Here is a 16,036-nt window from a genome sequence, read left to right on the forward strand (position 1 = left end):
TCACTCTGTATATGATCTGGTTGTACAGTTGTCACCATGACTGTAACTGTGTCACTCTGTACATGATCCAGTTGTACAGTTGTTGCCACCATGACTGTAACTGTGTCACTCTGTACACGATCCAGTTGTACAGTTGTCACCACAATGACTGTAACCATGTCACTCTGTACATGATCTGGTTGCACAGTTGTCACCACTATGACTGTAACCATGTCACTCTGTACATGATCTGGCTGCACAGTAGTCACCATGACTGTAACCATGTCACTCTGTACATGATCTGGCTGCACAGTAGTCACCACGACTGTAACTGTGTCACTCTGTACATGATCTGTTTGCACAGTTGTCACCCCCATGACTGGAACTGTGTCACTCTGTACATGATCTGGTTGCACAGTTGCCACCACCATGACTGTAACTGTGTCACTCTGTACACAATCCAGTTGTACAGTTGTCCCCCACCATGACTAACTGTCACTCTGTAAATGATCTAGTTGTACAGTAGTCACCAGCATGACTGCAACCATGTTACTCACTACACAATCCAGTTGCACAGTTGTCACCATGACTGTAACAGTGTCACTCTGGACATGATCTGGTTATACAGTTGTTGCCACCATGACTATAACTGTGTCACTCTGTACATGACATGATCTGGTTGTACAGTTACCACCAGCACTCCTAAGTCTTTCACTTAGCTGTTCTTGTTGAGTTCCACCCCTCTCAGCCTGAATTTTGCCCACAGGTTGTTGTGCCTCAGATGTAGTACCTTGCATTTCTCAGTAAATGAATCTAAGCTGGCACCTCTCCAGCTAGCTCACAAATTTGTCCTGGATATTTCCTTAGGCATCATCCAACATAATTCACTGTGGGTCCTATTTTTGTTTGTCCACATCTGATGGATCTTGTTTTCAGTTCTCCTCATTATAACAGAGACACTGAAAAGCATCAGGCTGAGTGTCCACCCATATGCACACCACTAGTCATCTCTCCTGACAGCATCTCCTGTGTTCTCCCTTCTTGTTCCTTTTCTAGTCTTGTAACTATCCCCAACTGACTTCTAATCCTGGGAGTTTACCCAGCAGATTCAGGTGTGGAAAAATAACTTATCATGAACTCCCATTTTATAATTTTTACCTGGAGTTAAAGTGTCACATCAATGTTAGTAAACATGACAAAATTACATAGAGCCAAAGATTACACCCCCAAGTAGTTTCCCTAATGATTTTAACCATTTATTAAACTGTAGATAGACTACATATATACTTTTCTAGTTCAGCTGTTGACTCAGTCATAGCACTGACTCACTTGAGACTGGAAGGACTTCCTGGCTGAGAACCCATGTTGGTTTAGGTCTTTGAGGTAGTTTTAGTCCAGAAATCCTATCAACCTTTCCCCTAAGGATTTTTCCATTACTTATTTTTCCTGCTACTAAAAATTCAGCTGAGGAGTCTGTAGTTTCCACAGCTGACCCTGCTTCCCCTTGTATGACAGAAGTGGAATAACATTCCTCAGATCTCCAGTATCTTGTCACTGGTATATAATCTATAAAGTACCCCTGTCATTATCCAATACAACACATGGTCTTTGGGGGATTTGTGCTGTGTAGCACGACACATATTACATTTGTCATGAATATCAGGGAAAGTATCTGCTTACGTATTCTGCCAAAGGCTGTTTTCAGTAAGTATGGCACCCAGCACCTCAGTCATCTAATACACTAATTTCTCTGTCTTGCAAAAAAATCTAAAAATAAGAAAAAAAATAACATTTTGTCCCCCTTATATCTCTCAGACACATAATACTGTGGTGGTGGTGCTGTGGTAGCGTTGTCGCCTCTCGGTTAGACGTTGCCCATTCATTTCTCAGTTAGAGCATCTTCTGTGTGGCGACTTGCGTGAATGGGCATTCCTTCATTGAAGGTTGTGCATTAGGCCCGGCAAGCCAGCACGTAAAAAATCTACTGCCAATCATTAGCAGACCAGAGTTCCGCTGTGGCGACCCCTAACCGGGAAAAGCCAAAAGACACACAGACATATCTCTCAGACACATACATATGCACAGTCTCTAGTGTAAGTTATGAACATTAATTTTTAGCTAATATGTTAATACTTTGCTGTGCCATTCTCACTTTAATGCTGGACTTGGTCTGTTGCATATAACATATTGTTAATACTTTGCTTTGCCATTCACGCATTCATTCTATTCTCAGTTGTTAATGCTTTGCTATGCCATTCTCATGTTCATCCTGTACTCAGTTTGTTGCATGTAACATTTTGTTAATATTTTGCTGAGCCTTTCTCATATTCATCATGTAGTCAGTGTGATGTGGGTAACATGTTAATACTTTTCCTGGGCCATTCTCACATTCATCCTGTACTCACTGTGTTGCATGTAACATATTAATACTTTACTATACCATTCTCACATTCTGTGATCACTGTGTTGCATGTAACATGTTGCTAATACTTCACTGTGCCATTCTTACATTCATCCTGTACTCAGTGTGGTGCACGTGACTTGTTAATACTTTGCTGTCCCATTCCCAAATTCATCCTGTATTGAATGCGTTGAGTGTTCTGATAAATGGAAGCCAGGCTTTCAATAAATAATGTATGAGAGCATGTTTTACTATGAAATGTACAGCTTCCTTGCTTTAATTCTTTTCCCTATTAATTTGAATATGTAGATATGTTAACAGGCAGCAGAACAACTCGGCAGTCTTTCATATCTGTATCACCTCCAACAGCTGCTTGTAAAGTCTGTTGGTAACTTGTAATCACTAGTATAGTGCACATAACAACTGTCACTGTAGTACAGGCCATTGTTGTACAGTGACCCAACTGCTCATGTAATGTGGGTTACACATCCAGCAGAAAAGGAAATTAATTACCTAAAGTAATATGTGAATTGTTATACTACAAAACTGAAAAGAATGAACAGTAAATGATTGTCTGTTACACCACAAATGTCCATTTTCTATTGTCTGATGTATATTAGCAGATACAGTCCTCTTGCCTAATACCTTCATTCACTGCAAATATATATATATATATTCTATGAACTTTTATCTGTAAAAAAAAAAAAAAAAAAAAACTCTACCTTTAATAATCCAGAATTGTAGTTAGTCTTCAGATTATGTGCCTTAATCTTTGTAGAACACTACCCCCTAAAGATGCTACCCTAATGAATTCTTCCATCACATATTGTGTATCACACCTCAAAATGTACACCACACTTCTAGTTTATTTTTTAAGTGCATTACCTTACTGTTGACTAGCTAAATTCTCTTATCATCTGTGAGGGATATGACATTATATTTATTGGTGTGAAGTAGCCTCTGGCAGCTGTGTGCTACAAATTTCTTTAGCTGTAATTAAAAATCTTTAGGCCAGGCAGAGATGATATTCAACTTAACAGCTGTACTTAAGTTTTTACTTTCTAGTTTTTCATTGACATAGAAACCAGTACCACCGCCCTTCCTGTTCTATTTTTAAACAACAGCCTGTATCTTGAGCCTGTCTGTTCTTCATTATGAATCATTCTCTGACATCTTGGCAGTTTCCACTAAACTAATGTAATGTTCGTGAACTAAAATCTGTATGCAGCTTATTTTCTTTTGCAACATGTAAATTTTAAACCTATAAAGCCTGATTTAGACTTAATGTTTGCTTGAAATTCAAGTATTTTGGGTACCATGCTTATTAAGTGCATTTTCTGATGCCAGAATATGGTATTCTTATTTCTGTTCAGCTGAAGCTGATTTGAGTAGAGCAAAACCCTGATATTTCCGAAATCCTTCCAGTGAGTTAAACCTTTTAACAAAGTAAAACCTTTAACAAAGTTAAACATGGTTAACTTCCAAAGACATGAATGTTTTTTTTTTTTTTTTTGGCTAAAATGAGTTTACATTGGTTCTAATCTGCCAATTTTTTTCCTGGGACTGGTATTATTTTGTGTGTGACTAAAAGAGGCGTTACTTACCACAGAAAAGGCCTATGTCCTGAAATACATTAAAATAGCTAACTACAGTTTGCAGCCATATGGGCTCCTGAATCACAGTGACATATATATATATATATATATATATATATATATATATATATATATATATATACTCACATGCCAGACATCTACAACGCTTTTCAGAGGCTTGGCTCAGATGTAAAAAAAAAATAAAATAATAATAAAAAATAAAAACTTTAACTGCACTGTGCTCATTTGGCCCCTGAAACCCATGTAAGCACATGTCACAGATGTGAATTACTGTGGTAAACAGGTTGAAGTGTGTTAAGGCAGGGAATATCATATCACTAAAAAAGTCACAGACAGCTCTATCATACCTGTATCTGACGCCATGTCTACAGAACAGAGATGCCTTGTAACACAGCACTGATGCCTTGTCCAGTCTTATGTAACTATTGGGCTGTGCTACTATTGCAATATGGAAATTATTTGGAAAACAGACCAGTCGTTAAACCATTCTTAGTGACTGACTCAATGGTGAGTACAAGTGAGTATCCTGACATTACATTTTCTGGTATCATATAAAGTTAAGTTATTAAATTCATATGTTCTTAACTCTTGAATAAATAGGTTAAGTCAGAAAAGAAAACCTTACTGTTCTTATAACAGCCCGAGTCTAAACTGCTGGCCTGCTACATGAATGCTTGTAAATTTATGAATGAGGGTTAGCTTTATGAGAATGCTGCATGTGGAGAAAGGAAGACTTGGGAGGTAAATCACATGATCCTCAGTGATACCACGTCTCAGAGGAAAGCGATACTGAGCTTTGTACTCTTTTCTTAAGAAAGGAAGTTTCTTTAAGAACATTAATCTCAGTAAACCTGAAAGAGTGCAAACCATTTCCAGTTATAGTTCATGGTTTGGAAAGCACCTACTATGAGGTAAAGCTGTCACTTTTATTATCAATTTATCAGGAGAGGTCCATGTACATTATACCTAGTCTTCATGACCAAGCAGAACATATTCTTTTACATCTGGAAATATGTTCCCAGTCCAGCAAGGTCGGGTACATATATCCTGTAATATTTCCCATTAAGAACCACTCTAAAATAAGAAGTCAGCCTTTTCCTGTCAGGTTTGTCCATTTGTTTGTTTGTTTGTTTATTTACATTTTTACCCAAGGTGGAGAACGGATTACAAATGAGCAATTTCAATCTCAACCCAAGTATGAGAAGAGGGATGTACATTACAGGGAAAATCCTAACCAGACTGCAATCAGCTTACATGGTAATTTAAGACACTTATTAACAATGAAGCACAAAGCACAAATAAAACTTATAAAAAATAAATAAAGCAGGAAGACCAGCTCACGGGAACAAACTACACTTTAATATGAGTGCTCTAGTCGGCGTAAAACCATCTGACTTCTTCAGTGTAGTTTGTTCCTGTGAGCTGGTCTTCCTGCTTTATTTATTTTTTACAATTATCAACAATAAAACTGGACAGTAGTAGTATACAGTATTTATCATAAAGTCAAAACAAGGTGAGTAATATGATGTTCAAGGTATAATGAAAACTAGAAATGCATAGATTCCATAGCAGGTTAGAAGTATGAAAGGTTAATCAGGTGAAGCAGTGCCAGAGTTGTAAAGGAGATTTGAATGCAGTTTATGAAGACAGTGGGAAAATGAAGGAGAATTATGTAATACTGTTAGAAGAAAGACAATCACAAATTTGTAGGGGTGGGTCTTTAACTGGGTTTGGAATACTGGGGTAGGATGAAGTTTCTTTGATTAGGTAGAGAAAAACTTGGAAACCAACTTGGAAACAATGTACTGTGCTATATTGGATCACTTTTAAGTCTTACTGATTTTAAAAAGAAAGCTGACATCTATTTGAGAAATAGGAGAGACCATTTGGCATAATGGTTAAGGTATTTGCCTTCAATGCTCAGGGTACAAGGTTCACAAACTGCGTGCCATGTCAGGGCTAGCCACTCAGTGGTGTAAAATGTGGATCTAAGTGATTCAGTTATTGACTAATGTCACCAAATAGGCATGGGTATTTGCCACTGATAAAGCCTGATTCAACCTATGCCAGGGATTCATGCTAATTGTGGAAAGAGTATAGGTGCCCCTATTGGCCGGTGTATGCCCACTATAAAGCCCAGCAGCCCTGAGACTACTTGCTGACCAGTGTCCAGTTGCCCAGCTTGGGTTACCTGGGATAGCTCTATCGAGTGGAATCTGGATGTAAAACCTATCAACCTGCCAAGCAAGACCTAAGAATTGTTAAACTCAGTGTAGGTTTACTAACAGAAAGCAGCTTGGATGCGGATGAGATGATAAGGAGGAGGCTGGACATCCTATGTATCCAGGAGACAAGATGGAAGGGCAGCACAGGAAAATCACTTGGCATAGGGTCCAGAGTCTAATACACATGAAGAGGACAAAGTAGCAGGACCTTCTAGATCAAGGAGGACAACATACATTTGTGTTGATAGTAGGTGTCCTGAATGTACATACTGGGACAGACAGAAAAGGGTATGAGGACTGTTTTGGTCTGGATAGTTGGGGCAACAGGAATAAATAAGGAGAGACTACTCTAGGTTTCTGACTGGGAAATGGCTTGACAGTAGCCACCACATAGTTCAGAAAGAGAGACAGTCACAAGATCACATATGATTGGCCATCACTCAGCTCAGGTAGACTTCCTCCTAGTATGGAAAGGGCACTGGCATAGAATCAGTGATTGCAAAGTCATCCTCGGTGAAATAGCTGGCCCACAGCATAAATCACTGGTTGCCACAATCAGCTATGAGTAGTAGTCAGAGAAGGTTCTAAAGTCAACAGAGACTAGGCTGAAGACCTGCAAGTTAACTGGGGAGAAAGCACTAGAGTTCAAGGAAATACTCAGGGCTCTAGTACCTCAGGAAGAAGAGTGAATAGGTGGGTTTGAAGAAGAATGGCACTATCTCAAAACAGCACGTGCGAGGACTGCAGAATAGGCATAGAAATAAGATATGTAAGGAAGGTGGGTGGTGAAATGCAGAAGTCAAGGAAGTCATCTAAAGATAGCAGTAGTGCTGGCAAAAGTAGGAGATAGAAACGATGGACCAGACTAGGAAGGAATACTAACGGGCTAAGAGAAGAGCTGCGATAGCAAAGAACAAGGGATCACAGACAGTCTACCAGCTTCTGAAAAGTGTCTCCGTAGATGGCACAAAGCAACTCTATTAGATTGCAAGGCAAAGGCAGAAATATAAAGAAGGTAGCCAGACATCTGTCATAAGGGATGCAAGCAACAACCTGCTTAGCAGTCCACAGGACATCAAAGGCAGATAGAGTACTTTCATCAACTTCTGAAGGAAGAAAACCCAAAAAAGCTGGACTTCCCCAGAAACAGCCTACAATAAAAGGAGAAGCACATCCTAGGAGAAGTAAGAACAGCACTATGTAAAATGAAGTCGGGGAAAGCAGCAGGCTCAGCTAAGTTCACAGCAGACATGATCACAATCCTGGGTGAGATGGGGAGAAATGGCTCCTGAGGGTACTCATAGTGATATGGAGAGAAAGACAGAACTCAGGTGACTGGAAAATAACCATATTAATGTCTGTGTGCAAGAGAAAAGGGAGCATCTACAAATGTGGGCAATACCAAGGTATCAAACTCCTGTCACACTGCATGTAGGTTCTGGAGTGGGTGACTTATAAATGAATACACAGAGTAGTAGAAAGTTTGATGGCAGATGAGCAGATTGGATTCATATCAGGATGCAGCACAACTGACCCATTGTTTGCAGTGAGACAGATAGTTGAAAAGAAGCTAGAGATGAGGAAATAGTCTAGGCATTCCTAAACTTGGAAAAAGCATATGACAATGTCCCAGTAAAGCTGATATGGCAGTCCAGTGGTGGCTTAAAGTCCCAGAAACATTGGTAGAGTTAGTACAGGTTATGTACAAGGATCCAATGACTCAAATAGAAATGGTGCTAATCTCACAGAGGGGTTCCTGTCAGAGTGAGTGTACATCAGGGTGCATTTGTGTCTATATTAAATAAGCAAATGCTTATTCATCGACCCTAGTTCAGCGAACACTGAAAATGCCGAACACTCGGAACAGCAATTTTTTTTCAGGGAAAAAAAATCGCTGTTCCGTGCAAAAAAAATAAAAATTGGGGCTTCCCCCACCCCCCACTTAAATATACCAACTCCAAGATTGCACCACAGTGGAGGAAATGGCAAACTCCCAAAACCGGCCCAGTGATTTTTTTTTCCCTGAGAAAAAATTTGCTGTTCCGGGTGTTCGGGATTTCCAGCATTCGCTGAAATAGGGTCGATGAATCAGCTTTCGCCTTTTTAAGTGTTCGCTGATTCAATATAGACCCATGCATTTCTATCCTACTGCTGTTTATACGGATGAAGGACCACATTAGCAAACAGGTTGGAGGGAACATATCAGTAAAGTTAGAGTATGCAGATGATGTGTCATTACAGGCAGACTCTGAGCAGGAACTTTAGCAAAGTATATAGGGATGAAATGCAAAACTGAAGGCACATGGGATGAAACTGTCTACAAATAAAACAGAAGCAATGGCAGCAAATGGAGGCTACCAGAAGAAGATGAGACTTGAGATAGAAGAGAAAATAGCAGAACAGGTTAACAGCTTCAAGTATATGTTAGGAGTGGTTGAGGAAAAGGGAAGTCTGAATGAGGAGCTCAAAGTTAGAATTAGAGGGACTGCAGTCAACTGGTGCAGGCTGTCAGGGGTATTGTATGGCAGAAGAATGCCAAAGAAGCTGAAAGGTAAAGAGTACAAAATAGTGGTGTGACCAAGTACTACTGTATGTTACAGAAACCTGATAAGTAAAGGCAGAGCAGTTGAGGAAGCTAGGGGTAATGGAGATTAAGTGCCTGAGATGGGTGGTAGGATGTGCACTGAGGGACAGATGATGAAATGAGGACATCAGAACAGAAGACAAAGTGGCTCCCATTGCAGAAAAGGTTGAAGATAACAGATTACAGTGGTTCAGACACACATGCAGAAAAGCCGAAGACAATCTGGTGAAGAAGATTTGGGACAGACAGGAAGAAGGCAAGAAGAAATAAAGGTGCATAAAAAAGAGATGGATGGTCTCTATGAGAGACCACCTGCAATAGTCAGCATGACTGTTTAAGAAGGGAGACAAGTGGCAGTGAACTGAGAGAGGGTGACATTTCACAAGACACCCCAAGCCCATGTAGAAAATGGGAAAAAAGGGGTTTGGTGATGATGATTATATAACCAGATCATATCCAATATATCCAGACCCTCTCCATATAACCACACCCAAGAAAAACACCAACAGTGGCTCTATCCTGGATTGGATTATGGTCTCTGACACTAATAAAATCTTCTCTTCAGGTAATCTACCCAACAGCATTAGTGACCACCTACCTGCCTATATAATACATAAAACTATACCAATGCCAAGCAAACACCAATACAAACAAATCCGAGACCTATTCCACTTTTGTCCAATCATCCTTAGTGACACTCTACACAATGTAATTTGGGGCAGACTGAAAACCCTTCCCCTCAATGAAGGAGTAGAGTGGTTTAACTCTACATTTCTTAGGATCCTAAAGAAATTAGCACCCCCTCCAACAAAAGAGAGTCAAAACTAATTGCATCAACTGGCTTACCAGACCCACCAGGCAACTCATGATTGCCAGGGAAATTATGGCAAAGAAATAAGAACCCTAGTGACCTCGCTCAATACAAGCAACTCAGAAATAAGGCAAAGTGTCTAATAATCAACAACAAAAAATAATACTACCTTAGTCTGCAAAGTCAATGCAAGCATAACCCCAAAGCATTCTGGAGGTCAATTAACTCCTTACTCAAACCAGGCTCCAATAATAATCCATGACCCGCTCCAGATAAGATACCTACCATAATTGCCACACTCTTCAACTTATATTTCAGAAATGCCATTACCAATCTCACCACCAACTTTCTTCAAAACACTTTAGCTCCTGTAAAATCTCTAGACCTAAACTCTGTCCTGTTTCTCTCTCACCTATTCCTACAGCTACCATTAAAAAACTACTTCTAAAACTCAAACCTGGCACTAATGCCCACGATAACCAACCTGCTGACAATTAGCAGGCAGCTCTATCGCATATCCCATAAGTATTTTTAACAGATCAATCCAGGAGTCCTGCATACCCATAGTCTGGAAAAAAGCATATATTCTTCCTCTTCACAAATTTGGTAACAATAAAGATATTATCAAATCATCCTGTCACCATTCTCACACCCAGGTCCAAGATCTTGGAAAAATGTATCCACACACAACTTCTAAATCACACAATAAACAACTAAATCCTCTCTCCCACCCAGCATGGCTTTAGCCCTGGTCAAAGTACCACTACAGCTCTTCTATCCTTCTTGGACACAGTCAACCATGCCTGAGATGTAGGCAAAATGGTCTCTTCTCCCTTCTCTGATATCTCTTAGGCCTTCTATACCATATCCTACTCCCTTCTTCTCCTCACAAACCGTCTAACTTATGCATCACTCCTTCTACCCTAAAATGGTTCTCTAACTATCTCTGAGATTGGTAACAGTCAACTAAATGGCAGCAATCTTTCTCCCCATTCCTCAATACAACCACAGGTGTGCCTCAAGGATCTATACTAGGGCCCCTAATGTTCAGTATCTTCATCAACAACTTTCACTCGACCCTCAGTCAAGGTGCAGTCAGCCAATCTGCTGATGACTCAACCATCGTCTGTACCACCAACTCTGCTTCACAACTGCAGCAACTCACCCAATCTGTTCTCATTACCACTGAAACCTGGATAACCAAAAATCACCTAGCCCTAAACCCTAAAAAACAAAACTCATGCTATTTACTCCTAAAAAAAAAAAAAAAAACCCGCTGAACAAGGACATATTCACTATCTTCTCCAGAACAATACTATCATTGAGGTTGTCCCAAACAGAAAACTACTAGGAGTTGTCATAGATGAAAATCTAACCTTTGACCTCTATATTTACAGTAACATCCAAAAACCTCCACAAAAACTTGGCACACTCTACAGGCATAAATACTTTCTCAACTTCCCCACTAAACTAGCCTTGGCCATTTCCTTTCTGCTACCATCCCTACTATATGGTGCCCTTCTTTTTATCAATATCCAGTCTCCCCTTAAATCCAAACTTGATTCATGCTATAATAAAATTGCAAAATTTGTGACCAATGCAAATTATTCATCCCACCACTGTTCCTCACTACTTCTACTAAACTGGCTAGAACTTCCACACTTTCTTAGATATCCACAGCTAACCACTGCACAAAAACTCATGTTCAAACCATCAAACTCCCCTGCCCTTTATTCCCTAATCACTCAATACCAACCAAATAGACCACTTTGGTCAAAAAGTTAAAAGTTCCTGAGCATTAAAAAGCCCAGTCTTTCTGCCTGTCGGATGCTCTACTCCTTCACTATCTCCAGGCTATGGAATACCCTCTCATATTCTCTCAGGAATGCCAGTAATCCAGCCCTCCTTAAACAGTCCCTGAAACAACAACTTTTCTGTCTATGTCCCTGCACCTGTGCCATATCTACACTTTCCAGCACTTACCTAACACCCTCATGAAGTACTTCTCTGTACAATCTATCTCTAAGTCCTGTATTATTTTGCCATTCTTAGCTTTAGCCTATGACTTCATCTGATTTTCTTTTCAGCTCTGCTTCATGCAAGTTTATAATCTCTCCTAGGCAAAAATGCACAATATGCTATAAGAGTCAATCACTAGATATACTCAACTATACCAAACAGTGCCAAATACCAATATGTATCTACTCCTGCTAACATCCTTCATCTACACAGTAACCTCACAATGTCCTTGATTATAACCCAGCTCATTCAACTGCTACATAATAACCTCATAATGTCCCTGATTATAACCCAGCTCATTCAACTGCTACACAGTAACCTTACAATGTCCCTGATTATAACCCAGCTCATTCAACTGCTACACAGTAACCTTACAATGTCCCTGATTATAACCCAGCTCATTCAACTGCTATATAGTAACCTTACAATGTCCCTGATTGTAACCCAGCTCATTCAACTGATACATAGTAACCTCATAATGTCCCTGATTATAACCCAGCTCATTCAACTGCTACACAGTAACCTCATAATGTCCCTGATTATAACCCAGCTCATTCAACTGCTACACAGTAACCTCATAATGTCCCCCGATTTTACCCCAGCTCATTCAGCTGCTACATAGTAACCATATAATGTCCCTGATTATAACCCAACTCATTCACCTGCTACATAGTAACCTCATAATGTCCTAGATTATAACCCAGCTCATTCAACTGCTACACAGTAACCTCATAATGTCCTGATTATAACCCCGCTCATTCAACTGCTACATAGTAACCTCATAATGTCCTCGATTATAACCCCGCTCATTCAAGCAATACACAGTAACCTCATAATGTCCTGATTATAACCCAGCTCATTCAACTGCTACACAGTAACCTCATAATGTCCCTGATTATAACCCAGCTCATTCAACTGCTACATAGTAACCTCATAATGTCCTGATTATAACCCAGCTCATTCAACTGCTACACAGTAACCTCATAATGTCCATGATTATAACCCAGCTCATTCAACTGCTACACAGTAACCTCATAATGTCCATGATTACAACCCAGCTCATTCAACTGCTACACAGTAACCTCATAATGTCGCTGATTATAACCCAGCTAATTCAACTGCTACATAGTAAACTCACACTGTCCCCAATTATAACCCAGCTCATGCTACTGCTACACAGTAACCTCACACTGTTCCCCGAGTATACCCAAGCTCATTCAGCTGCTACATACTAACCTCACACTGTCCCTCAATTATAACCCAGCTCATTCAACTGCTACATAGTAACCTCATAATGTCCCCAATTATAACCCAGCTCATTTAACTGCTACACAGTAACCTCATAATATCCCCTGATTATAACCCAGCTAATTCAATTGCTACATAGTAACCTCATAATGCCCCTGATTATTAGCCAGCTCATTCAGCTGCTACACAGTAACCTCATAATATCCCCTGATTATAACCCAGCTAATTCAATTGTTACATAGTAACCTCATAATGCCCCTGATTATTAGCCAGTTCATTCAGCTGCTACATAGTAACCTCACAATATCCCTGATTATAACCAAGCTCATTCAACTGCGCCATAGTAACCTTATAATATCCCTGATTATAACCCAGCTCATTCATCTAATACATAGTAACCTCATAATGTCCCTGATTATAACCCAGCTCGTTCATCTGGTACACAGTAACCTCATAATGTCCCTGATTATAACCCAGCTCGTTCATCTGGTACACAGTAACCTCACAATGTCCCTGATTATAACCCAGCTCATTCAACGGCTACATAGTAACCTCATAATGTCCCTGATTATAACCCAGCTCATTCAACTGCTATATAGTAACCTTACAAAGTCCCTGATTATAACCCAGCTCATTCAACTGCTACACAGTAACCTCATAATGTCCTGATTATAACCCAGCTAATTCAACTGCTACATAGTAACCTCATAATGTCCCCTCATTATAACCCAGCTCATTCAACTGCTACACAGTAACCTCATAATGTCCCTGATTATAACCCAGCTAATTCAACTGCTACACAGTAACCTCATAATGTCCATGATTACAACCCAGCTCATTCAACTGCTACACAGTAAACTTACAATGTCCCTGATTATAACCCAGCTCATTCAGCTGCTACATAGTAACCTCACAATGTCCCAGATTATAACCCAATTTATTCATCTGCTACATAGTAACCTCATAATGTCCCTGATTACAACCCAGCTCATAAATCTGCTGCAAAGTAACCTCACACTGTCCCCCGAGTATAACACAACTCATTCAACTGCTACATTGTAACCTAATAATGTCCCCTGATTATAACCCAGCTCAATCAACTGTTACATAGTAACCTCATAATGTCCCTGATTATAACCCAGCTCATTCATCTGCTACACAGTAACCTTACAATGTCCTTGATTATAACCCATCTCATTCAAATGCTAAATAGTAACCTCACATTGTCCCCCAATTATACAAATGCTAAATATTAACCTCACATTGTCCCCCAGTTATAACCCAGCTCATGCTACTGCTACATAGTAACCTCACACTGTCTCCCGATTATACCCCAGCTCATTCAGCTGCTACAGAGTAACCTTATAATGTCCCTGATTATAACCCAACTCATTCACCTGCTACATAGTAACCTCATAATGTCCTGATTATAACACAGCTCATTCAGCTGCTACACAGTAACCTCATAATGTCCCTGATTATAACCCAGCTCATTCAACTGCTACACAGTAGCCTCATAATGTCCATGATTACAACCCAGCTCATTCAACTGCTACACAGTAACCTCATAATGTCCCTGATTATAACCCAGCTCATTCAACTGCTACATAGTAACCTCACACTGTCCCCCAATTATAACCCAGCTTATGCTACTGCTACACAATAACCTCACACTGTCCCCCGAGTACACCCCAGCTCATTCAGCTGCTACATACTAACCTCACACTGTCCCCCAATTATAACCCAGCTCATATAACTGCTACACAGTAACCTCATAATGTCCCCTGATTATAACCCAGCTCCTTCATCTGCTTCATAGTAACCTCATAATGTCCCTGATTACAACCCAGCTCATTTATCTGCTACATAGTAACCTCACACTGTCCCCGGATTATAACCCAACTCATTCAGCTGCTACATAGTAACCTCATAATGTCCCCTGATTATAACCCAGCTCGTTCATCTGGTACACAGTAACCTCATAATGTCCCAGTTTATAACCCAGCTCCTGCATCTGCTTCATAGTAACCTCATAATGTCCCTGATTACAACCCAGCTCATTTATCTGCTACATAGTAACCTCACACTGTCCCCGGATTATAACCCAACTCATTCAACTGCTACATAGTAACCTTATAATGTCTCTGGTTATAACCCAGCTCATTCATCTGATTCATAGTAACCTCATAATGTCCCTGATTACAACCCGACTCATTCATCTACTACATAGTAACCTCACATTGTCCCCGATTATAACCCAGCTCATTTAGCTGCTACATAGTAACCTCATAATGTCCCCTGATTATAACCCAGCTCGTTCATCTGCTACACAGTAACCTCATAATGTCCCCTGATTATAACCCAGCTCATTCAACTGCTACATAGTAACCTCATAATGTCCTTAATTATAACCCAGCTTGTTCATCTGCTACACAGTAACCTCACAATGTCCCTGATTATAACCCCTCTCATTCAACTGCTACATAGTAACCTTACAATGTCCCTCATTATAACCCAACTCATTCAACTGCTACTTAGTAACCTTATAATGTCCCTGATTACAACCCAGCTCATTCATCTGTACATAGTAACCTCATTCTGTCCCCCGATTATAACCCAGCTCATTCAACTGCTACATAGTAACCTCATAATTTCCCCTGATTATAGCCCAGCTCGTTCATCTGCTACACAGAAACCTAACAATGTCCTTGATTATAACCCAGGTCATTCAACTGCTACATAGTAACCGCATAATGTCCCTGATTATAACCCAGCTCATTAAACTGCTACATAGTAACCTCACATTGTTCCCCATTTATAACCCAGCTCATGCTACTGCTGCATAGTAACCTCACACTGTCTCCCGATTATACCCCAGCTCATTCAGCTGCTACAGAGTAACCTTATAATATCCCTGATTATAACCCAACTCATTCACCTGCAACATAGTAACCTCATAATGTCCCAGATTATAACCCAGCTCATTCAAGCACTACACAGTAACCTTAAAATGTCCCTGATTATAACCCCTCTCATTCAACTGCTACATAGTAACCTTACAATGTCCCTCATTATAACCCAACTCATTCAACTGCTACTTAGTAACCTTATAATGTCCCTGATTACAACCCAGCTCATTCATCTGTACATAGT

Source organism: Protopterus annectens, chromosome 14.part0 (genome assembly GCF_019279795.1).
Source record: "Protopterus annectens isolate FY-2018-M chromosome 14.part0, PAN1.0, whole genome shotgun sequence".
Taxonomy (NCBI): Eukaryota; Metazoa; Chordata; order Ceratodontiformes; family Protopteridae; genus Protopterus; species Protopterus annectens.